This window comes from Neolamprologus brichardi, chromosome 3, assembly GCF_056152115.1.
Source record: "Neolamprologus brichardi isolate AB-2024 chromosome 3, ASM5615211v1, whole genome shotgun sequence".
Lineage (NCBI taxonomy): Eukaryota > Metazoa > Chordata > Actinopteri > Cichliformes > Cichlidae > Neolamprologus > Neolamprologus brichardi.
The window spans coordinates 53,033,474-53,059,605 of record NC_142106.1 but is presented as its reverse complement, the minus strand read 5'-3'; the positions used below and the strand labels follow the sequence as shown (position 1 = coordinate 53,059,605).

Genomic DNA, 26,132 nt, shown 5'->3' with positions numbered 1-26,132 from the left:
GAAAGATGTGTTTCTTGCCAGAAAATGGTAAATGGCCTGTATTTGTATAGCGCTTTACACATCCATTCACACACTGGTGATGAAGCTACATTGCAGCCACAGCCACCCTGGGGCGCACTGACAGAGGCGAGGCTGCCGGACACTGGCGCCACCGGGCCCTCTGACCACCTCCAGCAGGCAACGGGTGAAGTGTCTTGCCCAAGGACACAACGACTGTCGGAGCCGGGGCTCAAACCGGCAGCCTTCTGATTACAAGATGAACTCCCAACTCTTGAGCCACGATCGCCCCCCCAAAAAAAGATGGAGTCCCAGAGAGCCCCTCGTAGTGCTGCTGGGTGATCTCCGCTCACCATAGCAGCGCTCTTGGAGAAAGCCAGTAACATCCCATAACTGCGGTCAAACCTATTACTCTTATTTAACAGAGAACTGCAGTCTTAGATTAGGTGTTACTATCCAAACGCTTGAATCCCTGGAGCTTTTCCTGGATGTATTTCATCCGTTCCTCCCGGGTCTGCCGCGGCGCTCCGCTCGCTCTTTCCCAGAATGGCGTCCTCGGCTTGTGTCTGGGGATGCGTGGTATTGGGTAGTCTGCTCCCTTTACCATCAACTTCCTCTTCTCCAGGTCTTCGGATGCGTCGTAAATCACGAGCCCGTTTTCATAAAACACACAGTCTGGGACAGTGGTGCAGCTGCTGAGTGACCCTCATCTGGGACTCTCCTCAGCTCTTTCTGGGACAGCAGCTGCCCCTCTGTTGGTCTTCCTTGGTCTCTTGTGTTCTGGGGGTCTCTGGATGTCTGGAGTATTGATCTCCTCCATACCTGCTTCATGCCCTGGAGGACGGGGCTGTGGCCCCCCCACACCCTCTAGCAGATCATTACATGAAGGAACCTTTTAAAAACAAGCGTCCATGCTCACAGGTGCACACACGGGTGCTCACACACACAAACTACACCCTTTTTGGCTCCTACCTCAAAGCACACTGTGCTGTTGATCTTACGTGCTGCACAATAATGTTTAATATTTAGTATTTACTGTTATATTCACATATATCATCGTGATGTTGTTTATTATGTTGCTCTGTTTCTTCTGCTTGTTTTCTTTTTTCTTTCTCAACAGGTGAAATTAAAAAAGTATCTACTGCTAGCTAGTTTATTGTGATCGTGTTGTTTTTATTATGTGGCTCTTTTTTTGTTTGATTTCTCTTCTGTTTTTTTTCTCCATACAGGTGATCCAGGTGTTTGTTTTTCTTTTTGTTCCTTCCCCCCTTTCTCATCATCTCTTCTGCCCTCTGTTTTTCTTTCTCTCCCTCTCTTTCTTTCCTTCTTTCCTTCTCCCTGTCCTATCCCCCAGTCATGTCTGTCCCGTCTGTAACAACCGATAATAAAATAAAATAAATACACAATTATAATAAAGGTCAATCAAATGGACCAACATGACATCTTTCTTGGCCTTCAAACAACAATTCTGATGGCTAAAGATCCAAATGGGACAGGCAAAAAAAATAAATGAATAAATAAATGATGATAACCATGTGCAGCTTCTCTCGTCTTCCATTTTTCCATGATATGTTTCACTCTACATCAGACACGTGTTAAAGTGTGTTGGCTGCATATTAAGTTCAAAATGCTGATGAGCTCTGATCCAGTTGACTGATATACTCTGCTCTACATCCTGCACTGAAATATGAGGATTGTGTGTTTATTAAAATTTAAAATCATCATGGAGTCATTGACAGAAGAGCATCAATGTTCAGCCTGTTAAATTAGATTTAGATATTTTTATTTCAGAAATGATTCCTAACAAAAATGGAGAATATAAAAACACAATCAAAGCAGTAACGTCCATATTATGAAGTGTTTGCTGTATCAGACAATCATGTTTATTCACAACAATGAAAACAATATAGTGCAGATGAACATGGTGCTGTAATGAATCTGCTCTTAAACACAATAACAAAATACATTTTCCAAGAGAGATGATAATGATTCACATCAGAGTGAAGAACGAATACATTTACAACTGGTTTCTAACATTTATTATAGATCGAACTGATCACTGATAGAAACAGAAGAATATTCAAAATGATACTCTGAGAGATACATGAATGAGATATGGATAAACATCAAATCACATAAAACAAAAAAGCACATAATCATTATAACTGAAATAAAATATGAGCAGAAATAAACAAGAATTAAGTCGAAAGATAGAAAAAGGCAAAATGTTTAAAATATATAATCATATAAGAGACTGAACCGTCCAGTCAGGTCACAGATTCATATCTACAATAATATTTTTGTTTGTTTTTGTTTTGATTTCTTCACTTCTATGTATTATTATTATTATTATTATTATTATTATTATTATTATTATTATTATTATTATTATTATGAGCATATTAAGTGTGTGTCTGAGCTGAAAGCTGCTCTCCTCTCCTGGTTTTCTGTGTCACACAGACCACAACAACACAAAGCATCACCTGCAGACTGCTGAGCAGTATCCACCTGACTCTGTAGAAGGTCGAGTAAACCCCAAAGGGCTCTCTGTAGATCAGAACAAATTTTTCTCCTGACAAACACCCAGACTTTAAATTATAACCTGCACACACATACTCTCCTGCATCTTCCAGTGAGACATTAGAGATTATCAGGCTGTCATCGGAACAATTGATTCTATTGTCACTGCAGAACTTATCATCGTTCACAATTTTGCCTTCTGTTTGGATCAACTTAATGAACAAAAAGCCCAAAGTACTATTTTTCCAATCATCAGAGCATCTCATAGTGACTTCATCTCCCTCTGAGAAAACCTTTACTGCAGGTGGACCAAATTTAGGGCACACCAAAAGCCAGTACTCATATTTTACTTTTTCACCTACACAGTAGTAGTCCCCTGTATCATTTAACATTAGTGATGGAAGTACCAGCGAGAAGTTTCGACAAATTTCTTGATCAATATCTTCCTTCATCCAAACTGGGGGCTGGTCATGAATGGGGTCCATGAAGGGACACTCCAGCACAGCTGTGTCTCCCTCTGAAGCATAACGTCGCTTTGTTTGTTTAAACAAATGTACAGCGTAAGTGCTCACACACTGCTGTTGGTTCATCACCAGGCAGATGTAAACAGTTAGTTGTTCATTGAAGACATGAAGAAGTGATGTGTTTGTCACCTCCAGGAAACTTTCTTGGACTTTATTCACCTTCAAAATTCTGTCTTTGAAAATACTCAGCCCGGCTTGTTGCCGCTTTCTGTCATGTCTGATCCAACGCACCGTCAGATTCTCACCTGCTCCTTCACATTGTACGTCTACAGTGTCTTCAGGACTTATGATATAATCTTCCTCCCTTACTGTCTTACACACAGTCAGGCTGATGTTTCTCTCATATGTCACGTTGCCCTGAGTCCAGCACACTTCTTGGTACAGTCCAGAGTCTGAGTGGGTCAGGTTGTTGAGAGTAAATGAAGGAGAACCATGAAATGTCTCAGGAAATGAGAGTCGTCCTGTCAGGTCTTCATGTACTGTGAAGTTTCTGTTCCAGGGGTCAGAGATGTTCCACAGGACCAGAGTATCTTCACCAACACGTCTGGAGGTGATGCAGGAGCTGTTTTGATCTGGGAGCTTGAACTGTAAAGACTCTCCTTCTTCTCCTCTTATGGCGATAAATTCTTCTGCATGAATGTTGCTGATGAGAGTGAACAGCAGGGAGAAGCAGAGCTGTGCGACTGCAGCCATCCTGCTCAGAGGTCTCGTGGTGAGTGTCGTACAAGCACTGACACTGCTCGCTTCATGAGCTTCTTGTTTGTGGTTGGAGGAGGAACGCCACTTCTTTATCACATCATCAAGGAACACTTTGAAGCATTTAGCTCGATATCACGCCGTATATCTGCTTTCACTCTTCACAGGCCAAAGTGTGGACACGGTTTTTTATACTTCGTTGCATGGGTCCAGGGGTATCAAACATGTGGCCTGGAGCACAGAACCGGCCAGTCACAGTGTCCAATCTGAACCATTACAAGTGAGATAATGTCAGCTTTACCACACAGCCATGAATATTATGAAAATGTAAAAGTCCTTTCTAAACTATTAATAGTTTTTTTCACAAAAAAGACAGAAAGATGCCGGGGCGCTAGGTCGCAGCAGCCACACCGTGTCCTGTCTTGTCTACAATATCCCGACCATAACTTGAACCTGGTATTTAATACCTACTGCACAATCCACTTCGTCTTGTCTCTGTCCTGTCTTCGTGTACAGTAGTCCCTCGCTATGATGCGGTTTACCTTTCGCTGATTCTTTTGTGTGCAATTTTGCATGTTTTTTCTTTTGGGGGGGGGGGGGGGGGGGGGAGAGAGAGAGTTATCAACGCATTGTGTTCTGTATCCTGATTGGCTGTAGACCATTGTCAAATCAATCTGGTGCCGTGTCTCCTGTACAGTACAAAATGTGTTCAGCTTGTCAATTTTACATGAATCTTTGATCACTAGCAGTGTGACTCTGAAGTGCTGTACAGTATGTTTGTAAGTCTTCTCCCCAACAAACACAAAAATATCGACGAAACGTTTTGCACCGTCAAAAGGCAGCGGCGGGTGTTTTTGGTTTCATTCTATAATACTGGACTCATTTTTCTATGGAGGACCGCGAGAGCCACGCGCATCGAAATAAAGAATTCTGTGCTTAAATAATGAATTGTAGAATAAATTCTGCATTTGTAAATTTATTTTTGAATTCCAATTTAAGAAACTCATTTCAAAATCCATTTCCCTTTCCTGTTCGCTCTGGGATTAGCTGCTGGATTAGCTCTTCGATTCACAACTTCCTCGCGGCTATTCAAATTAGCCACACTGTGGAATGTAAGGAGCTCTCTGATTGGTTGGACAGACACAGGCTGTCTGCCTGGATTTTTCTAGCTCATAGCTTCGCCCTGCTAAGAAGCGTGTGTGCTTGTACAAAGGCCGTTCAGCCTCGGGATTTACACTCGGCTCGACACGGATATGTGAAGAATGAAGGGACCCTGCAGCGAAACAGAGAGCCCAACCTCTGACTGAGTGCCTGTTTTCACAGTCTGACCACCTGTGAAGGTAACGTGCTAACATGGCTAACGCTAGCATCACCGCACGTAGCCCCATTATTTCAAGGTCATCTTAGTTTATGAAGGTTTTACGTGGCAGCTGTACGAGCTAGCTACGTGTTTTGTAAGCTGCTGTGCTCTTCACAAATAAAGCTGGAAGCAGCTCAGACTAGTAGAACCAGCACTGAGGCCTGTTACATTTATACAGTGTTAGAGCAACGGCTGCAGCCTACAGCCTTTAAACTAGCGATTAAAATGCTGACAGTAAACTCGTCAGTCCAGATGTTACCACATTACTTTGTGATACTTAGAGTTAAAACAACTGAGACAGGCTGATTAAAATAACAGCTGTCAGTTCTCTCATTCCTTATATCAAGACTGGAGATCACACTACTGATTTCAGTTCATTTAATATGTGAGTGCACAGATTCATTCTCAGCTGGACATAAATGATGATCAAAGGCTGTATATATGACGAATTCATCAAATCCCAGCCTGTAACACAGTGCGCTGAATCTTAGCTTTGAATGTCCAGTATATTCTAATCAGTGCAATTTAAGCATTCACTGAACCTAAAGTATCTATGTCATAGGTGGATTCACAGGTGGTAAGTTTAACACAGAAGGGAAACCCTTCTGACGGGAAGAGCAGTGGAGCAGCCAAGGGAAGTAGTAAATATAAACACAAGTTGCTAAAACTATAATTTATTTTTAAAGAAAGCGCTAAAATACTCTGGCCAGGCAGGAACATGAAGTTAAAAACATTAAAAGTAATTAAAACTATACAGCCAAAATGCAATGGCCTCAGCCATGAAGGTCAAGTCCCATAAAAGTCCAAACGGTGCAGAAACCAACAGGATCGTCGCCGCCCTGTCTGCCTCTTCATTCTGGTGCCAACTAAGAAAGGAGAGAGGGCCAGCGGCAGCCACCATTCTTAGATTCCACTGGAATGTGTGTGTGTGTGTGTGTGTGTGTGTGTGTGTGTGTGTGTGTGTGTATATATATACACACACACACACACATGAATGAATCATTTAGCTTCAGCAGCATTTCTATTCATCTTATGAATTCCAGTCTAATGTCAATTCACTGTTTGAGTTTGGTCTTAAACTCCAGACAATACCACCTGGTTCAACAATCTTTTTATCTTATTATTTGCTAAACGGTTTTCTTCTGAGATATGCTCCTGAGGCTGAAATTGAGCCCAGAGAAACAACAGCAAAGTTTGTCTGTGAAGGTTCTCAGTCATCCAGGTCATCATAGCCAAAGGAGCTTGCAAAGAAAAGCGTCTGGACTTCTTTAAGTTGCTTGAAGACGTTTCACCTTCATCCGAGAAGCTTCTTCAGTTCTAAGGTCAAATGGTGGAGAGTCCCAGATTTAAACCTAGTGGGAGTTTCCCCCCACAGAGGGACAAAAGGACCCCCTGATGATCCTCTAATCGCCTGAGCCAAGGTGTGGAACTGGGTGTGGGTCACAATCAACCAGGGTTTCGGGTGAGTTCATTGTGAAACCTGGCCCCACCTTATCATGCGAATTCCTGAGGTCAGATGGCCCAGGATGTGAGTGGGCGTTAAGGCGTCTGGGGAGGGAACTCAAAACTGGATTATAGATGGCAGACAGTTGGTGTCGTAAACCACCGCCTCTGTTCAAAGATGGTCGCTCACAGTGGACATAGATGCTTCTTTCACTTCTCTTTCAAACCATCTGTCCTCTCTGTCCAAAATGTGAACATTGGTATCCTCAAAGAGTGACCTTTGACCTTCAATTCAATTCAATTCAATTTTATTTATATAGCGCCAAATCACAACAAATGTCGCCTCAAGGCGCTTCATAGATACAGAGAAAAGCCCAACAATCATATGACCCCCTATGAGCAAGCACTTTGGCGACAGTGGGAAGGAAAAACTCCCTTTTAACAGGAAGAAACCTCCAGCAGAACCAGGCTCAGGGAGGGGCGGGGCCATCTGCTGCGACCGGTTGGGGTGAGAGAAGGAAGACAGGATAAAAGACCTGCTGTGGAAGAGAGACAGAGATTAATAACAGATACGATTCAATACAGAGAGGTCTGTTAATACATAGTGAGCGAGAAAGGTGACTGGAAAGGAAAAACTCAATGCATCATGGGAATCCCCCGGCAGCCTACATCTATTGCAGCATAACTAAGGGAGGATTCAGGGTCACCTGGTCCAGCCCTAACTATATGCTTTAGCAAAAAGGAAAGTTTTAAGCCTAATCTTGAAAGTAGAGATAGTGTCTGTCTCCCGAATCCAAACTGGAAGCTGGTTCCACAGAAGAGGGGCCTGAAAACTGAAGGCTCTCCCTCCCATTCTACTTTTAAATACTCTAGGAACAACAAGTAGGCCTGCAGAGCGGGAGCGAAGTGCTCTAATAGGGTGATATGGTACTACAAGGTCATTAAGATAAGATGGGGCCTGATTATTTAAGACCTTGTATGTGAGGAGCAGGATTTTGAATTCAATTCTGGATTTAACAGGAAGCCAATGAAGGGAAGCCAAAACAGGAGAAATATGCTCTCTCTTTCTAGTCCCTGTCAGGACTCTTGCTGCAGCATTTTGGATTAACTGAAGGCTTTTCAGTGAGTTTTTTGGACATCCTGATAATAATGAATTGCAGTAGTCCAGCCTGGAAGTAATAAATGCATGAACTAGTTTTTCAGCGTCACTCTGAGACAGGATATTTCTAATTTTAGAGATGTTGCGCAAATGGAAGAACGCAGTCTTACATATTTGTTTAATATGTGCGTTGAAGGACATATCCTGGTCAAAAATGACTCCAAGGTTCCTCACAGTGTTACTGGAGGCCAAGGTAATGCCATCCAGAGTAAGAATCTGGTTAGATACCATATTTCTAAGCTTTTCAGCGCCGAGTACAATGACCTCGATTTTATCTGAACTAAGAAGCAGAAAGTTAGTGGCCATCCAAGTCTTTATGTCTTTAAGACATTCCTGCAGTTTAACTCATTGGTGTGTGTTATCTGGCTTCATGGACAGATAGAGCTGGGTGTCATCTGCATAGCAGTGTAAATGTATGCTATGTCTTCTAATGATGCTGCCTAGGGGAAGCATGTATAATGTAAACAGAATTGGTCCTAGCACTGAACCCTGTGGAACTCCATAATTAACCTCAGTGTGTGAAGAGGACTCTCCATTTACATGCACAAATTGGAGTCTATTAGATAGATATGATAAAAACCACTGCAGTGCAATACCTGTAATACCTACAGCTTGTTCTAATCGCTCTAATAGGATATTATGGTCAACAGTATCGAATGCTGCACTAAGGTCAAGAAGGACAAGCACAGAGATGAGTCCACTGTCAGAGGCCATAAGAAGATCATTTGTAACCTTCACTAAAGCTGTTTCTGTGCTGTGATGAACTCTGAAACCTGACTGAAACTCTTCAAATAAACCATTCCTCTGCAGATGATCTGTTAGCTGTTTGACAACTACTCTTTCAAGGATTTTTGATATGAAAGGAAGGTTGGAGATTGGCCTATAATTAGCTAAGACTGCTGGGTCTAGAGATGGCTTTTTGAGTAAAGGTTTAACTGCAGCCACCTTGAAGGCCTGTGGTACATAGCCGATTATTAGAGATAGGTTGATCATATATAAGATCGAAGAATTAATCAATGGCAGGACTTCTTTGAGCAGTTTTGTAGGAATGGGGTCTAAAAGACACGTTGATGGTTTGGAGGAAGTAATTATTGAAATTAACTCAGAAAGATTAATTGGAGAAAAAGAGTCTAACTTAACATCAATGGTACTAAGAGTAGCTGTAGATAATATTACATCTGTGGGATGATTATTGGTAATTTTTTCTCTAATGATTAAAATGTTATTTGTGAAGAAGTTCATGAAGTCATCACTAGTTAACGTTAAAGGGATGGTTGGCTCAAAAGAGCTCTGACTTTTTGTCAGCCTGGCTACAGTGCTGAAGAGAAACCTGGGGTTGTTCTTATTTTCTTCAATCAGTGATGAGTAGTAAGCTGTTCTGGCTTTGCGGAGGGCTTTCTTATAAAGCAACAAACTATTTCTCCAGGCTAAATGATGATCCTCTAAATTTGTGACACGCCATTTCCTCTCCAGATTACGAGTCATTCGCTTTAGGGTACGTGTTTGAGAATTATACCACGGGGTCAGGTACTTCTGATTAGAGACCTTAGTTTTCACTGGAGCTACAGTATCCAGAGTCGTACGTAGTGAGGAGGTGAAATTATTAACAAGATAATCGACCTCTGTTGGGGTAGCGTTCAGATAGCTGCTCTGCTCTGTGTTGGTACAGGGCATTGACGATGATAACAGTGGCTGGATTATATTCTTAAACTTAGTTACAGCGCTTTCAGAAAGACATCTACTTTGATAAAGTCCACTCTCCACTGCTGCGTAATCAATTATTGTAAATGTAAATGTTATCAAGAAATGATCAGACAGGAGAGGGTTTTCAGGAAACACTGTTAAATGTTCAGTTTCTATGCCATATGTTAAAACAAGATCTAAAGTGTGATTAAAGTGGTGGGTGGGTTCTGTTACATTTTGAGAGAAACCAATTGAGTCTAACAACAGATTAAATGCCATGTTGAGGCTGTCATTTTTAGCATCAACATGGATGTTAAAATCACCCACAATAATTATTTTATCTGAGCTCAGAACTAAATCAGATATAAAGTTTGAGAAATCAGACAGAAACTCTGTGTAAGGCCCAGGTGGACGGTAGATGATAACAAGTAAGACTGGTTTCTGAGTTTCACAGCAGGGGTGGACAATGTTAAGCATCAGGCTTTCAAATGAATTAACAGTCTGTCTTGGTCTTTCATTAATTAATAGACTGGTGTGAAAAATTGCTGCCACACCGCCCCCTCGACCTGTGCTTCGAGATTTCTGGTAGTTAGAATGACTCGGGGGTGTTGATTCATTTAAACTAACATAATCATCCTGCTGCAACCAGGTTTCTGTAAGGCAGAGTAAATCAATTTGTTGATCAATTATTAAGTCATGTACTAACAGAGACTTGGAGGAGAGAGACCTAATATTTAATAATCCACATTTCACTGTTTTACTCTTTGGTTCAGATGTGGATACTGTATTGTTCTTTCTTTGTAAATGTTTAAGTTGTTTGTTGCTGGTTTTTAGTTTGTTTTTTGTCTTTTTGGAAGCAGACACAGTCTCTATGGAGATGGGTTTTTGGGGGGGTAGCAGGAGGAGAGAAGCTGCAGAGAGGCGTGTAAGACTGCAACTCTGCTTCCTGGTCCCAACTCTGGATAGTCATGTTTTGAGGGGTTTAATAAATTTGTCCATATTTCTAGAAATGAGAGCTGCTCCATCCAAAGTGGGATGGATGCCATCTCTCCTAACAAGACCAGGTTTCCTCCAGAAGGTTTGCCAATTATCTATGAAGCCCACATCGTTTCTGGGACACCACTCAGACAGCCAGCAATTTAAGGAGAACATGCGGCTAAACATGTCACTCCTGGTCTGATTGGGGAGGGGACCAGAGAAAACTACAGAGTCTGACATTGTTTTGGCAAAATTGCACACCGATTCAATATTGATTTTAGTGACCTCCGATTGGCGTAACCGGGTGTCGTTACTGCCGACGTGAATTATGATTTTATTGAATTTACGTTTACCCTTAGCCAGCAGTTTTAAATTTCCTTCAATGTCGCCTGCTCTGGCCCCTGGAAGACAATTGACTATGGTTGCCGGTGTCTCTAGCTTCGCATGTCTGAGAACAGAATCACCAATTACCAGAGTTTGACCCCCAGCGGGTGTGTCACCGAGTGGGGAAAAACGGTTAGACACATGAACGGGTTGGTGGTGTACCTGGGGCTTCTGTTTAGGACTACGCTTCCTCCTCACCGTTACCCAGCCGTCTTTCCCCAGCTGCTTGGGATCTGCCGGGGAACAGCTAGCGGGGCCTACGCTATCTTCGGCTGCACCAGCTGCAGGGGCCTGGCTAGCTAAGGGTGAGAGCAGGGTGCAAAGCCGAGTCTCCAGATCAGTAATCCTGGCCTCCAGAGCTGCAATTATGCTACATTTGTTACAGATATCATTACTGCTAAAGGAGGCCGAGGAGTAACTAAACATCTGACACAATGAGCAAGAAAGTGCAGAAGGGACAGGTGAAGTAGCCATGGTGCTAATGAGTCGGCTACGAGCTAAGCTAGCGAAACAGTACAGAGACAGTGAGTGAATACTTTGGCTATAAATTAGGTAGTGAGTACACAGAAAGTGTGCTTCGGATGAAGCACGTGAAGATTATACTATGAAAAAAGAATGTATTTAAAAGTTGTTAATTAAACTGCTAAGCAAATAAGCTACTCAGAAACACCACTGTGTTTGAGCAGGAACAGGAAGCGATACTATACCACAGAGCGAGCGAACACCAAGTAGATGAAGCAGACCGGTGTCAGCTTGGATGAAAAACGACCTTAAGATGCAGATGGACTGCTGAGTCTTGTTCTGTGGAGGTGGCTCTTCTATGTTGTGCCATGTGCTTGTGAAGTGGCTGTTTGGTCATTGGAGAGACCAAACAGCCACTTCACAAGCGCATATATATAAGATATATATATATATGTATGTATGTATAACTGTTGTACAAAACACTTTCCCACACGCAACATGTGTGTGAGAGAGAGAGAATCAGATTATAAAGTCAAAGAAAAAACAACTTTAACATGAAAACAGATTGCTGAGCATCCACACTTCTCAAATCAGTAGTAAATGGCCTGTATTTGTGTAGCGCTTTACTCGTCCCTAAGGACCCCAAAGCGCTTTACACATTCAGTCATCCACCCATTCACACACTGGTGATGGCTGCTGGACACTGGTGTTGGACACCAGTCCAGTTGGCAGTAATAAGGATTATTTTCTGTAAAAGAATATCGACATGTGAATTAGATTAGTTTGATGCTGCCAACACTCTCATGTAACTGCACTGCTGGTTTAACTCAACTAACGGAAAGATATCCTGGATATGCTGACTTTGCTCCATGGTGTACAGGACTCTGAGACAGCAGCTGGACTGCCTGTTTAGCCTCATGATTAATGTCCACAATGAAAATATTAGTCGAACATCGTGAAGTCTGTATAGGTTTAACAGTGTCGAACAAGCCTGGTACAGTTAAACCTGAGAGTTACTATATGGCGGGAACACCAATATTATCTCTTTTAATGAAGTTTACACGTGTATACACAGGTCACACTGATTATTGAACAGAAAACACTGATTTATTTAATCTCTCTCCTCCTTTTTAATATTAGCTATAATTCAGAAATGGCGACTGAAACGAGTAGATATAATGAATGAAGCCGGTGTACCGTCAGCTGGGGTTATGACAGTTGTGTACCGGCTCTATCACACGCTTTGCTGTGAGACAGACATCCAGGAAATCCACAAAATCAGCACTTCTGCAAAGAGGCTCTATCTTAAAAAAACGCTACATCCTCGGCTAAAAAAATATTAAAAGTGTATTTGGTGACACACAAACAGAGTACTTCAAAGCACAGTTCAGTTATTTTCTACATGTTCATAGTTGTTGTTGTTGAGAAACGCCCACTGAAGGAATGGCCACCAGCCCAAAGCAATGGTTTTGACTCAAACAGCGTTAACCCCGCCCCCTGAGTTTGATGGGTGATGCTGACGGATAAAAATAAATGAAGAACACAGCTGCAGGGTCAGGAGTGCCTAAATGAATTAAATAAATACATCATCAAATAATTAATTAAGTGTTTCAATATAAATAAATAATTTATTAAGTGTTTTAAATGACATGAATGGGCATTTAATTAATTACTGCCACATTTAATTCATTATTAATGTGTATGAATTAATCCATTTTGTCACTCCTGACCCTCCATACTCTTGATCCCTTCATCAGCACTTTGGGGGCATTTAGCCCTAAGAACTAATACTTAGTAAAGCAAAATACACCAAACTTATAATTTAGTAAAGGGGGAGGAGCTACGGAGAATGAGCCTTATCAGTGTTGAGTCCATGCAGTTCTGGCTGGGAAACCCCACACATGCGACATGTACTATCGGTGTCCCACTGATGCCCCACTACAACAGTGACATGTGGAACCTTAGTATTACAAAAATTCCATCTAAATAATAAAAAAATAAAATCTATACAATGCACATTTGAGAAAGTTCACTATGACTCACTCAGTACATTATAGCTCAGCTACATAAGGAGCTTGGAAAGAAAAGCATCTGGCATCAGGACGTCCAGACGCTTTTCTTCTCCATAAAGGTGTATTAAAAAAAGAACAGCAAATTATAATATTACAGCGGATGTGTGACCTTAAAGGTTACTGGCTGAAAAAAGGTCACTGATCAAACTGATTCTTGCTCGCTGAGTGCAAAAAACATTTTAATCAGATTCTCTGCAGGAAAATTTGAAAACATTTCCTCCTAAATTCTCAGTATTCACTTATCAGCATTCAGTCAAACGTTCATTTACGGGTGTAGTTAAAAAACTGCTAATAACTGACTTTCCACAGCAGTTGTTTGGTCGGACACAGTAAGAGATGTAATCTGTTACTCTTCATGTGACTTCTTGAGAAAGAAGGTGTCTCTGAGATGTACTAATAGTGTAATACACTCCAGTTTTTCATCTATTATTACCCCCAGAAATTTATTTTCCCTGACTCTTTCAATATCAACACCACTTAGTTGAATCTTAGCATTGTATTTAAAGTACTATTTCCAAATAACATCATTTTAGTTTTATTCAAATTTAATGATAATTTGTTTTTATCAAGCCAGAACTTCACTTTACTTATTTCATTAGTCATATCCTCCAATAAATTCTGCAGATCATCACCAGAGCAGAAGATGTTTGTATCGTCAGCAAAGAGAACCATTTTTAATACTTTGGACACTTTACAGATGTTGTTAATGTTTAAGTTAAAGAATTTTGGGCCCAAAACTGAGCCTTGGGGTACACCACAAGCAATGTCCATACATAAGGAGCAACCACCATTTAATTTCACAAGTAGTCATGATTTTGCAAATATTCCACCTTGTAGTGCAGTTTGCACAAATTGTTTTAAAAATGCACTCAGCCTACAAACATTACTGATGAGTCAAAATCTGCACAAACTGACAGAAACACTAAAGCAGCTACACATTTTATTCTTATTGTCATGTATGTCCTATTTATCAGGTGACAGAAGAACCAACACAAAGCTCAGAGAGTAATGGTGATACAAGATCACAGGTGAAATTGGATGATGACTTGGTGGTTCATGTAGGCAAGTATATTTCTCCCTTTTGTTAATCTTTTTTTTTGTCTTTAGCAAAGACAAAAAGGGGGAAAAAGAAACGGGGCAGGGTTCGGTGGTGGAATCATCCATCCCCACCAATGCCAAAACCAAATCTACACCCTTGGATTACAGATTACATGCCCCAAAATGTATTTTGTAACGTAATCCGTTACGTTACTCAATGAGAGTAACATATTCTGAATACTTTGGATTACTTAATATATTATCATGCTATTTACAACTACATGAATGTCCTATTGTTGTGTGATTTGTTACTATTACTGTAGGCTACTCACCATATCAACACCAACTAGATTTTTAAATCTTAATATAAATGGGTAACAGTAGGTGGACATTAGGTAAGGCTGCACTTTTAGCAGCAATCTCATATAGAAAACTATTCTGCGCGTATATAAAAAAGGTCCGCGGCTCTGAACCGTAGTAAAGGGACCTCTGGCTAATACGTCGGGTTCGTGTCGGGCTTGTAGCTGAAAACTAGCTTTACGTTGTTGTCTGGGTCAACTTTGCTAGCGAGAGACAGAGAGAGGCGTTGAAAGGCTGCTCCAACAGAACTTATTGTTTCAGAGGAAAACACGAACACGGTGTACAGTCGACTCTTAAAAGCTTACTTACAACTGGGCTACACTGCCCATGAGGCTACATTCTTTAGGGCTATGCCTGGAACAGTCTGCCTGTTGCTTTTATATTAAATAATTTTTGAACAATAATTGAAAAAAATTTTCTCCACGTCATTATGTGGGCTGCAAGTAGGGTGACATGGGCGGCGAGATTGAGACACCGCCATTAGAGCCTCTTAATGCGTGTTTTTTTGGGGGGTTTCTGTCGGCATGGAATTACCAAAAACAGAGAGGGCATAGCCGAACATATGAAACAGGAAAAGACGGCCGTGTAATCCCTTTATTTCAAAAAAGTAACTGTATTCTGAATACCACCATTTTAAATGGTAACTGTAACGGAATACAGTTACTCATATTTTCTATTTTAATACGTAACTTCGGTACATGTATTCTGTTACTCCCCAACACTGAAAATAAATAAAAGAACATTGAAGTTCTTGAGATGTTCAGTGCAATAACACACAAGCTAATCCAAAAGTTAACAGCTCACATCATGACTTATGACCTCAAAGTCTGCCTGGATCTAATTGAGGGAACCATGCGGACCTCATCAGTACAGGGCCTGCTGCAGCACACAAACTAATTTATATATATATACACACACACATATATATAGATATAAAAATATAAATTTGTTTTATTCTTATTTATTTTTTTAATTACCTCTTCATCTGCTTTCAGCTGCACAAACTCAAGTCTCACATATCAGTGACAAACCACAGTTGTGCTGTTGGAGCATCCACAGCCTCTGTGTGAGTGCACTGCAACATCATGACATGAAGAACACTGGACACTTGAACCCGCTTTCAGTCTAACTTTAACTTTTTATCACCAATAGACAAGTTGGCAAAATGTAACACTCAGAACATGGAGTCAACAAATAATACTAAAATGTTTAATTATTACTACATTACCTTTGACTAAAACTCTTGTTTGCGAGCAGCTTATTGATCTTGATAAAGACGTGCTGCTTACTTGTGTAAAAACAGTGAAACATAAAAAGTGTTTACTAATTTGTACCAACGTGAGAGAGAAATGGATCTGAAACCACTGAAACCAGAGTGTTTGCAGACACACAGATAATGAAGACATGCTGCTCGGAAATGTTAGATACAGATAAAAATGGAGTGTGTGTGTGTGCGTGTGTGTGTGTGTGTGTGTGTGTGTGTGTGTACTGAGCCAAGATTGCAAAACTGCCTAACTGCCTTCGTCTTCCTCCCATTAGGGCCTACATGGATGACATGACCATCATTACCACAACAGAACCATGTACTAGGCCAAGGGCGTAGATTTGGCATGGACAGAGGGGGCATGGCCCCACCAATAATTTGATTTCTTCAAGTAAAGAAAAACAAACGCGATAGAAAGAAAAAAACAATCTGTCAACGTCTCATTCAACCAGCGGTGAAGAAAGATTTAAATTACGTTCTCTACCTCATGTGACAAATATGGCCAATGTGATTGGCTGTGCCTTTCAGGGAGCTCTGTTTAGTTTTAGCAGCAGCAAGCCTGCACTGTGAGGACCTGCAAGTAGGAGAGGAGGATGGCAGCAAAAAGGAAGAACCTGGATATAAGAAAGTGTTTTTCAAAGAAACCTGTAAGTCACTTAAAGCCAAGTTCACTCATAAAATGTGCCGGTCATAATAACGTTACAGGCTATGCTAGGCTTTGGCCCACATCAGTCTAAAATTGCATGCAACCATGAATAACGTGTTTTGGAAACGAACTGCACAACAGGCAGCACTATTAGTTCTCTCAGTCTCAGAGCAGCGTTTCTAATTTTGATTGAAACTGTCAGAGAAAACGGAGCCTCGTGCAAGCCAGGATAATAATACTAAAATGTTTAATTATTACTACATTACCTTTGACTAAAACTCTTGTTTGCGAGCAGCTTATTGATCTTGATAAAGACGTGCTGCTTACTTGTGTAAAAACAGTGAAATATAAAAAGTGTTTACTAATTTGTACCAACGTGAGAGAGAAATGGATCTGAAACCACTGAAACCAGAGTGTTTGCAGACACACAGATAATGAAGACATGCTGTTCGGAAATGCTAGATACAGATAAAAATGGAGTGTGTGTGTGTGTGTGTGCGTGTGTGTGTGTGTGTGTGTGTGTGTGTGTGTGTGTGTGTGTGTGTGTGTGTGAGTGTGTGTGTCTGTGTGTGTGTGTGTGTGTGTGTGTTAAATGTGCATTAAAATGACTTCTTATTTTTGTCATTAGAAATTAAAAGAAGAGGTGGTCAGCATTCTCTGGACTTATGCTCTGAGCGAGGTCTGTATATACTGTATCCACACACAGCTGACATGATGACTCCTACATGCACAAATATGCTGTGATGTCACATAAGTTTCATCCTCTTGTAGGAAACAGAAACATGTGTCTGCACCTTTGTGTTGTAACAGGATCCAGAGGTGGCCAGCTGTGGCTACAGGGCTTTGGCAGCCTTTCCTGAAACAGATCACACCATCAACCACCTTCCTGAGGCAGTTAAGAGTCCTGCTCCACTCTCATAACAACATCAGAACAGTTTCTAACATATTAGCCAGATCATTTTGCAATGTTTCTTTATTAATTGTCCTCAGACGTTAGTCAGGTGTAACTATGAGGCACTAGTTAATGAGGAAGCTGATGTTTCAGTTATTTTAGCGTGTTCAGAAACGTCCCTATACGCCGCCGTGTGTCAGCTCTCTCTTCTCTTTGATTGGAAGGCCCGACCACCTGCAAAGCTCCCTGAAAACGAAGAAGATGAACAGAGTAAAGAAAAGGAGGAAGATGAGAAGGATCTCTCCGTCCCAGGCTCATCTTATGTGAAGCTGATGACTCTCACCACCTCGTCTGTTCTTCCAGGTAAACTGGAGCAGCCAACAAACCAACAGGTCGTATCCTGTCGTCCCGACAGAATAAACTGCTTCTAGAGATCCATCCAGGATCTACTCTCGAGACAATGAGTCTGGGACAACAGCGGGACCCGACATAATCCACGTCTACTGTTTAAGAAGCGTTCAGTGATCAGCGGTCTGTAGATATGGGGAATGCTAAAGGCACGAACACAGGACTGAACCGTCCTGGCCATCAAACCACGGCCCGATAACTCGCCTCTCCACGACACAGGAGCTACTGAAGCTGTGGAGGCACATGAGCCAGTACATGAGCAAAACTCTGAAAAGCATTAGAAACAACACAAAAGCTCAGCTGCTGGTTCGTAGGGCTGCTATCGTGTCATTCTGACAGTACAAGAGCACTTAAGACTAGGCAGACCAACCTGACTCTATGCCCCATTCATGCACACTGACCTGCTTGTTACTGTGCTTCGGTGCACTGATAACATTCATCAGGAACTGTGGGAGACAGTACTGGAGTGTGCAGTGTCCCAGCTTCTGTCTGCAAAGGCTTCAATCCCCAAAGCCAGCTCATCACTAAGAGGTGATGTCATCAAATGTCATCCTGTAGATGACATCAAGCTGTATGGGAGGAGTCAGTGAGATCCACCTGGTGAGGCCAGCAGGATGAAGATCAGTCAGAGCCAAATCCGTGCAGATGCTGAAACAGATGCTGAGAAGCCCGATGAATGGTAGAAAGATCCAGATGCTTAGAGGTGAGCTGTGGTAGGAGGGAGTCTACCACGGCTGCAGACTGTGCAAAGGTGCTACGGACATTTTCCACCATGTAGTAGCAGGATGGAAGATGCTAGCTGGGATAGCATAAACTCAAAGCACAACCAGGAAGCTGTAGTGTATAGAAACACCCGCGCCACATGTGGACTAGAAGCCCCGTCGAGCCGGTAGTAGGAGTAAGGGTCGGGGGTGCTTCAACTTCCAGAGTAGCAGCGACTGGAGAACAAGAACAAAGTGGTCTTAGTGGCAGTAGGAGCGTTAGAGGCTGTAACCCTGAAAGCAGCTTCCAGGAGAGTGCAGTCCTGGGACCGCTAAGATACTTTAGGAACACATGTACGCTGCATGATGTTACAACATTTTTGTTTAGCACAACTGTTTATAACCATCAACATCACAGCTGTTTGAGCTGTTTGAGCTGCACAGAAACAGACATCAGGTGTTTGGTGTGTTTCCTGCTGGAGAGATCGTGGATCTGTCACATCTGCGTGTGATACTGAGTAATGCTGATGATGCATTGATGGTGTTTCTTTTATGTTTCCAGCCTTCGAGCTCTTCTTGACGTCACTGGTGAGGCAGGAGATGAGTCAGATGCCGCGGGGAATCTACTTCTCAGCCCTGAGGGGGGGTAACCTCCGCTCAGACCAGGGTAAAACGGTGGCAGGGATCCCGTCGTTCATGCTCAAGACCTACGAGAAAAACAAGCAGCCTGGGCTGAAGCCAGGACTGGCAGGTGACCCAGTGACACCTCTCATTTAGTTGGTGTCAGTGATATCGACTGTGTGGTGTCGTTGAACGTCACTATGAACATGTTGCTGCTTTGCCTTTAAACTCTGTAAAATCTGTCAGTCAGCATATCAAAGTTGTGTTTCTTAAATTGGTGAGGAAGAGAGAATATGTGGAGCTACAGGAAGGGACGTCTTTCTGAGGAGAGGTTTGGAAGATGAAGATATTCTGCAGATTTAATCTGTTTGGTTCTCATAAAGCCAGGACATGGTGGAGATTTCAAACAGTGTGTCTGTACCAACACGTCACTGTTGAAGCACCATTATAACTCAGCCTCTCTGTCTGTGGTGCAGCTGGGCTGCTTCTGTCGTACAGTCTGTCTGTGCAGAGCGATCGTGCTGGGAGACCCATCAGCCGCTTCCTCGTCAGCCGCAGTTACCAGCAGACGCTGACAGCCCTCGTTCATGAAGTACGTGTTGTCTTCTTCCATTGCTTTCTCTCTTGTTCTTTGTCGTGCACGCAGAGCTTGAAAGAGGAGCTGTTTCCTTCTTCTGTGTTTTGGTGCACAGGTCAACATCCAGCCCTCTGAGTGGCACCGTGCCCTCCTCCTGCCACAGGCCTGGAGGGGCTTCATGAGCCGAGCTTTCTACGCCGTTATGGAGGTTTGTGCAGGTGTTACAAAAGCAGCACTGAGTGCTTCATAGAAATAAATGGTGTGGACAAAGAATTCAGCGACTAAAATGCACATCGTGAAGCGTGACTTCACCAGCTGGTAGTTCTGCCCTTTCCATGTGGCACCAGGACACAGTAAGACATACTGGGTGATGTGCAGCCTAACTGGAACCTAGACAACACAAATGTCAGCCAGTCTGTCCTCCACAGGCCTCAGAGGCCTCTGACCTTACAGTAAAGGCCTCAGAGACCTCTGACCTTACAGTAAAGGCCTCTGATCTTACAGTAAAGGCCTCTGATCTTACAGTAAAGGCCTCTGATCTTACAGTAAAGGCCTCAGAGGCCTCTGATCTTACAGTAAAGGCCTCAGACGCCTCTGATCTTACAGTAAAGGCCTCAGAGGCCTCTGATCTTACAGTAAAGGCCTCTGATCTTACAGTAAAGGCCTCTGATCTTACAGTAAAGGCCTCAGAGGCCTCTGATCTTACAGTAAAGGCCTCAGAGGCCTCTGATCTTACAGTAAAGGCCTCTCAGGGTTTGGTTTCTGTTGGCAGGGTCGACGTGCTGAGTTAGAGATGCTCCAGAAACAAGGCAAAGAGGATCCACAGGAGCTGCAGTACAAGCATCACTGTGCCTGGCTGTGGTGAGAACCACACTCATACTTGCTTGTATATGTGTAGACTGTGTGTATATAAATGGTAGTGCTTTTGTACAAGGTCTCTAATCTTACTGTAATGACTGTAGTGTGTGTGTTTCCCTGCTGTGTGGACCAAACTTTACATCAACACTTTGTGGTAACACCTGCACTATGTAGCCAAAATAACTGGTTCTGAACCAGCAACCTCCTGACCAGTAGACGACCTGCTCTCCCTCCTGACCATGAAGAAAGTGAATCATGGTTTTCAGGCCTGTCAGTCACAGGTGTATAAAGTCTGTGGCTCGCTGTCAGGAGCTCAGGAAGTTCCTGGACGCTGTCGTGATCGGAACAAGCATCGTTGGAAAATGTCGTGTTCACGCTTCTGCGTCTCGCAGTCCGATGGAGGAGTCTGGTTCAGCAGTTATCAGGAGACTGATACTCGTCTGACTTTGGTGGTGGAGGGATGATAGTGGGGCTGTTTTTAGAGGTCGGGCTCAGCTACTTAGTTCTGCTGAGAGGAATTCTTAATACTTCCAAATACCAAGACATTTGGGAGGATTTCCTGCTCCCAACATGAACGTGTGCACAGGAAGAACCTGACTGGCCTACAAAGACTCCTGACTTTGACCCAGCAGAACATCTGTGGGATGAATTGGAGCGGAGACTTATTTAGAAAGCATGGAGGAAGCAAACAATCCACCAAAGAAGACCCAGGACTTTGATCCAGGATTTTAGCTCCTCGGACAAGAACAGGAGGACATTCCTGTCCCAAGGTCCAGTCGAAGACATTTACAGACTGTTACAAAGATGCTACGGCGTCTGTCTCAGCGCTACACCATCAAACTTACGTTCTCCAGACTTAGTTTCCCCTAAAATGTTAGTTTTTCTCAGTTTAAACATGTGATTACATTTAATCTGTAAATCATCCTGTTTCATTTACATGTGAGACGCCGTCCTGATGTTTTTGTATTACGGTTGTAAATAGACTAAAGTGCTGATGTGCATCACTGCTTTAACAGACACTGGTCACCATCTTCATCACGTTCTTCATCTTTTTAATGTGTTGTTATTATTTTTTGACACAGGGCCAGAGATCAGCTGGCAGATGTCATCAAAGCTGCTACAAAGTGAGTCCCCTGCTCGCTCTGTTTCATAGGAAACGTTTGGTGAGCAGAGTAACCTGATGTGAGCGCTGTGACTTTCTGTGGGTCGTTTCAGGGACAGTCCTGTTGTTCAGGGAAACGCCATCTTGGCTCTGAGTGGCCTCGCCGCTGTTCTGGCGAAGTATGAGAGCAACCTGCCCACTGATGGTGACGGCAGCCTGGGGGTGAGACGCCGCAGGGTCCTGTTACACAGTGTGTTTGCTATTTCATCATCATAGAGATGCTGAGCTCAGTGCTGTTGGACTCGATAGGCTGGACCAGAGTTCGTGGCCACAGGAAGCTGGTTGACCATGGTGCTGGACACCCTGCTCAGCATCAGCAGCAGCAGCTTCAAGTCCAAAGGACGAGTTTTCCCCTGGTTTCTACACGTGAGTTTCATCAGCTTTTACATAAGAAACCGTGATTGGCAGATGATTCGAGTTCTTTAAGAGTCGTGACAGTGACGTGATGAAACAGAATCAGCTGTTTCTGAGCCTCACACTATGAACACTTTACTGACCCTCAAAAGTAAACATGCAGTGATTCACCTGCCCCATAAACCACATGTTATTCTAAATAAACACGAGCTCCGTGTGATTGTCCGTCTGTTAACTGCAGCCTGCTGGCTGCTGTGGTTCAGAGACGCTGATGTGGCTGCTGTAGCTGCAACACCAGCGTGTGTGTCAGATTAACACTGTTGGATTTGTTAGTGTGGAGCAGCTTTTATCACTCTGAGCTCTGAAAGTGTTCATCAGTGTGAGTGAGGGGAGCCGCTGACTGTCTTTAGCACCTGTGCTAACACTTTCAGCACTCGGTGCCTTTCCAGACGTGCAGACGTGCTAGCGGCACTAATGCATCCCCATGGCTTCAGAGATGTTTGAAGCTGCACTTTATCCCGAGCATGCAGTGAAGCAAAAACAACTTTATTTTGATGACTTTCTCCCAAAAAGAAGCAAAACAAGCCTGAAACATCGCTGCATCGACACGTAAACCAGCTGGAGTGTATTAGCATCAATATTCCAGTAAACGTGGTTCTCACAGCTCAGCGAGTCTTTGCTCTCTAACACATGTTGCTGTTGGCTGCACAGTTGTTGTGAATATAAAGTTGCTTTCTTGCATTGATTACTTTCACCCTGTGCTGCCTCCTCAGCGCTCCTACTCGGGTGAGAACACAGCGAGCACCATAGCGCGCTCCTGTGCGAGCCTCGCCCTGTCGCTGCTCGTCTCCGTGCTCGTGGTGCGGCAGCGGGACGGTCTGACCCACATCCTGTCGGCACTGCGGGCCGGCCTCCCGGGCTCCCCCACCGCAGACGACTCCCAGGCCGTCCAGTTCCACTCCGGGCTCGGTCTCGGCATGGTGCTGTCCACCCTGCTGCACCAGCGCCTCAGGTACAGAGTCTGCAGGAGGAGATTCTGATGTGAACCAACAGCGTAACGCTTACTGACTGCCTGTGTCCTCTGTCAGTGATGAGTCTGCTCAGAAGGATGCTGATCTCCTCTTCGGCCCTCTGGATGCTCTGGAAAGTTCCTCTTTCAACCCCAACCTGGAATACAAGTACGTCCTCTCGTGTTTGCAGAGAGCAAACTGACATCACATGGTTGGTAGGAAGCTGGAAGATTCAGCCGTTACCAAGGCTGCATTTCTGCTGCTCAATAAAAGAGCTCGTTTGGCACATTTACTCTTTTTCAACAGACACATCTGGAAGCATGTTAGGAGTTAATATTCAACAGTGAAACAGGGGTTAGCATATTAAATGTGCTCTTCCATGTTCTCGCCTTCTTTCCTCAGCACTGGCTGTATACTGGGTCTGGGTCTAGTGCTGTCTGCCTTCTGCAGCAGCGGACAGAGGAGTCGACGTGTCCGTGTCAGCCTGACACTCGACAAGCTGCTGGCCAACCTGCAAGACTGCAGTGGACGAGGACGCATGGTGCAGGAGGTACAGCAGCCCTGCACACGACTCGCACACTGACGCCAGAGCCGAGGTCCTGAAGTCTCTGACGCAGGAACAAGTCTGTGATTGTAACTCTGCTCAGACACGTTTGTGACAGAAGAAGCTGAAATAGTCGTTTTGATGAATTATCTACTAAAGACAGTTTCTGCTACATGAACATGAAACAAGAGCTAAAACTTTGAGCCTGATGCTGATGTGTGAACTTTGACCTATGACCTCGAAGCACTAAAATGTGTATCTTATGATGTTTACCGTACGATTGGAACAGATTCGTCTTCTATAAGCTGTGAAAACGTGTCGTCGTGACCTTGTAGAGCAAATAAAAAGTGTGTAACACAGATAAGCTTTGTTTACTGTCCAAGGTGGAGACGCTGCACGGCCAGTGTGGGGTGAAGGTTGAAAACTGTGCCGTATAAAGTTTTCACTGACCTTCACATGTGTGTGTGTGCAGGTGTTGGCGTACTCTGTGGCGTGTGTGAGCGTCTCAGCGTTCAGCGCAGGTCTTATTGACGCCGCCAAGGCCGAGGAGGTCACGGACACGCTGCGCAGCCTGACTGAGGAGAGCCAGCAGGTCAGTAGGAGAGCTGATGGGGTCATTCTGGCTCCAGCAGCTCTTTGTGGTTTCATTGATGACCCTGTGTCCCCAGCCCCCGGGCTTCTCCCTGGCTCTGGGGTTAGCGGTCCACGGGCTGTCGGTGTGCGGCCACGGCAAAGCAGAGCACATCCACCCTCACCTGCTCGCAGCCTGGATCAAAATCTTACTGGCTGAGGTACAAAACCTCACTTTCTACATCTCAGCCTAAATGTTCATGTAAACGATGTCCAATCACGTGAAAGGATGTTTGGGGTCCCAGCGCTGACCTTTGTGTTACAGGGCTGTCCCACCATGCAGCGGCTGGCTGCTGTCAACGGGCTGGTGGCGTTGGTGGGATCAGAGAGTTACCTCGTTCAGGTAAGACGCTGCAGCTTCATGTTATCACCTGCTGTTGTGTTTCTGAGGATGTCTTTGTGGTTTCAAGCATGTGGAGCCATAGATGATCGAGCTCATGTGACCCTGTAAGGTTTGAGGAATCACCATGGTTACCATAGGAACACACTGGCAAACCCAGTATTTAAAAAGATGTGATGGATGCAGATCTGTGTCTTCTGTGCAGCCATGTGAAGCGTCCCCGTGTTCATAAAGAGATGCAAACACACCTTTAGTTGAATGAATGAATGAATGAATGAATGCTTTATTGGCCACATGCAGGTTGCCCCGCAGAGGAATGGGACCCCCCCCCCCCCCCCCCCCCCCCCCGACTTACACACATAACAAAGACATCACATGGGAATACAGTCGGAGATCGGCAGCGTTACAGAGAAAACACTGAAAAAAGTACACAACAATGGGAAAGTACAAGAGGAAAAAAAGAGACCTCTACTCGTGCTGGGCAACTATGGGAGGACAGCATGAGAACAGGAAACAAAAAAACTCCTCTGCACAAAAAAGCACATAAATGTCCACAGTACAACATTGGAGCACGTGACAAGCCACAGGGTTGGGTAGGGGGTGAGGAGTAATCCGAAGGAAACACAGCAGTCATCCTGCACAGCGCTACCATTCCAGCGCGACACCCAGACCCGCCGTCTTCCCCCACAGGAAACAAGCTTTGAAGGCGTTTGGAGAGGGAGGGGGATGAGTGCGTGCTTATCAGTGTAAGTGTATGTGTGTGCGTGTCCAGAGTTCAGCTGAGACAGTGTCCTCCGCTCTATCTAAGTAAACAGTCTGCCAACCAACCCAGGTGGGCTTGGGATGGGAAGAACAGTCATCACACAGTCATCATCAGGGAGTTGTTGTTGTTGCACCAGCCTTGGGCCCACAGCTGGCGACGTGGTTTCCACATGTTGAATTCGTAGATTTTTCTGTTATACGAGCAGCACAGGAGAATTTAAAGCTGATTCATTAACACTCGGACGCTGGTCTCTCGATCTCCCGTTGGAGAGCCGTGAGCCTCCCCATGATGGTATCAAACTTCTGATCCGTGGTGTTGTCATTCTTTTGATTCTGAGACCAACAACAACAACAACAACTGCAGTGACCCGTTCTGTGATGTGATCCAACTTTCGCTCAAGGTTGTCATTTTGAGCAGGGCCCTCTCTGATGTATCCCACCATACGCTCAATGGTGTTGTTTTGAGCCTTCACAGCAGCTGTAAGCGTCTCCAAGGTGTTAACCATGCTGCGTTCGTTGTGAGAGGTCGCGCCTCGTCCCGTCGCTTCGATTCCAGCGGGCAGCCTTGGGGGGGGTTTGAACAGCCGGTTCCACTCTCTCAATTCTCCGATAAGTCAGGGCCAAGCCAGCTCCGATCAGCAAGAACCCTGTTATCATGGTTCCGAATAGGTAAACATCCCACCAGGC

General features: G+C 43.9%; 1 pseudogene; it reads left to right on the top strand.

Annotated features, from left to right (window-relative positions):
* Positions 1 to 26,132, top strand: part of LOC148105807 (focadhesin-like) — a 100,188-nt pseudogene that overhangs the window by 67,704 nt on the left and 6,352 nt on the right.